Here is a 2,932-nt window from a genome sequence, read left to right as displayed (position 1 = left end):
TTTCTGCTATGCATTATGATTAAATGATTACATACCCACCCATTATATTATTTCAGGAGAAGGCTATTATTTGCGTATTTCTTTATTCCTAGGTACGGAAAACAAAGTTGCCTGAGCCATGTTATGGAGATTAAAGTCGAGTTGAGGATTGGTATTCTTCAGGAGGATAGTCGATGACATCTCCAGAGTTTTGGTTCTTTTGAGGAGATTCAAGTTCCACGGAGTCAGGAACTTAATTAGTTTAATTGCAAAGAAAGAGGAAGGACTGTGTTAACAGAGACTGATACACAGGGATCAGCCCTCTGATTGGTGGACATTAGACTTCCTGGGTTCATGGGAAATGTAGTTTTTTGTTATTGAAGTTTTGATTGGCTGCTGTTTTGACTTGCAGTAAAGAGAGAGAAGTATAATCCTCACCTCCGTGTCCTTAATAGAATTGAAAATTCTTGACACGTAAGCTAGAAATATTTTTATTCTAGTAAGGACAGAAGGCGAGGATTATGCTTTCCCCTTCTTTACTGTCTCAATACAGCAGCCAATCAACAGACAGTAAAACAAAAAACAACAAAAGCCATGATGCTTTGTAACAGGTCACATGTACCAATCACATCAGAGACCCCAGTCCATAAATAACAAGACCTCTAGTGCCACTTCCTCTTTCTTTGTCAGAGTCAGATAAACAACAAACATCCAAAACAAAACTTCTTACAGATAAACTGTTCCTGTGATCATCAGAACCGGATAACTGGAAAAAACACAAGCTAAGCTCAACAAGAGCCATATCCAGAAGCAACTTCCAAGGATAACGAAGCCCATAACGTCATCTTCTCCAAGTACAGAACTGTGAGAAATTCATGGAGCTTTCTGATCAGAACCTAGAATAGTAACAAAAAATAATGGAAGGTAATACCTTTCAAAATAAATTAATTTCTGTAAGCAAATCTAAAATAAGATAAGGGAGGGAAAAAATACATAACATAAATAACCATATGATACTGACAGTTCAATACAAATATATATCTGATAAGAGACATAAAAATGTATACATGGGAGGGATAATCCTCGCCTCCGTGTCCTTAATGGAATTGAAAATTCTTGACGCGTAAGTTAGAAATTAATTCTATTTCAGGACTGGGGGCTCTGATTATGCTCGTTTAAAGCTGTCCTGATACCTCAGTAGCAAAATCCACAACAGGTTTGTGCTAAAATTTACGAAAAGTAGTTTCGGAAGACCAATCTGCTGCCCTCATAATGTCCTCTAAACGAGAACCTAAAGCATATGTCTTGGAAGTCATGGCTCCTCGAGCAGAATGAGCACCAATTTGTTTGGTATCTATACCTGCTTCATTCATTAACCATTTCATCCATCTCGATAAAGTAGCGGACGAAACTGGCTTAAAAGGTTTCTGTAAGGATATTAATAATTGACCTCTATCATCTTGCCTGAATTCATCTGTAACCACCTCATAATCTTTCAAACATTGGACTACGCATAATTTTGAATTATCAGGAAACATTGGATAACTTTCTGACCTGCATTTAGTCTTGGTAATTGTTAAAAGTAACACCGTCAGGGGAATAGACTCTCCCAGCCAAATCCAAAGCTCTGACATCGGATACCCTTTTACAGGAAATCAGACATAGTAAAATAGTAAATTTTGCTGAAATCTGTTTTCGAGAAAGATACCTATTTGAAGGCCAAGCGTCTAAAAATCTCAATATTATGTTCACAACCCATAAAACAGAATATCTGGCTTGAGGAGGATTTGACAAACGGATACCTTTCAATACTTTACAAAACATGGGGTGTTCTCCTACAGGCTTATCTTCAATATGTACATGTCCAGCCGAGATGGCTGATCTGAAATTATTAATTGTTCTATATGCCAAACCTGAACCTGCGAGTTCAGCTAAAATATTCACAATCAACTCAACGCCTGACCCCACGGGATCGATACCCCTTCCGTCACACCAACTACTCCATCTGCGCCAAGCTGATGAGTATCTCTTATGAGTGCCTGTTGCCCAAGCCTGATTGATGAAATTTGCAGCTTGCTGCGAAAGGCCTGGGGAATTCCATCTCGACCTGAAACCATCCAAGCAATCCATACCAGTTTCTCTGACATGATCAGTGGATGTTGAAGGCCCTTTGGACTCATCAGAAGATCCTGACGAGGAGGAATGAGAAGCGGGGGAGCACAAACTAAATGTAGAGCAATTGGGAGCCACGGTTGGGCTCTCCAAAATGGGGTCACCAAGACAATCTCTACTTTCTGTCACCATTCATGAGACAGAACCCTGGAAATCACCAGAAATGGGAGAAAAGCATACCCCCGAAACTGCATCCAATCCTGAAGAAAAGCATCCTTCGCCAGAGCCAGAGGGTCCAGACGCCGGTCGAAAAAATTTGTTATCTGAGAGTTGAGGCGAGACGCAAAAAGATCCACCTCACAAGGGCCCCACTCTCTGGTTATCTGAAGAATATTTTTTGGATCAGGTCTCCAATCGCCGGAATCCCTCTGAAATCTAGAATTCCACTCCGCTGTTGTGTTCTGAACACCCCGAAGATATTCCACTAAGACAACCAGTCGATGACTGAGGCAGTAATGCCAGAAGTCCTTGGCAATCTCTGCCAGAATCCTGGACTTCGTCCCCCCTAATTTGTTGACATATCGCACGGACGATATATTGTCCATCTTCAACAATATGCAGCAGTCCATCTTCTGAGGGGATAGACTCTTTATGGAAAAAGAGCCCACTAGAAGTTCCAAACAATTAATGTGAAGAGTCTGCTCCAAACTCGACCATCGACCCCCTGTTACTAAGGAGCCGCAATGAGCTCCCCAGCCCCAACGACTGGCATTTGATTCGATCACCACCTCTGGGTAGGAACCAAAAATGACCCTGCAGTTCCAGGCTTCCATGTGCTGGA

Source organism: Pleurodeles waltl, unplaced genomic scaffold (assembly GCF_031143425.1).
Source record: "Pleurodeles waltl isolate 20211129_DDA unplaced genomic scaffold, aPleWal1.hap1.20221129 scaffold_70, whole genome shotgun sequence".
NCBI classification, from domain to species: Eukaryota; Metazoa; Chordata; class Amphibia; order Caudata; family Salamandridae; genus Pleurodeles; species Pleurodeles waltl.
The sequence above is the reverse complement of the archived record's forward strand: the minus strand, read 5'-3'. Positions refer to the sequence as shown.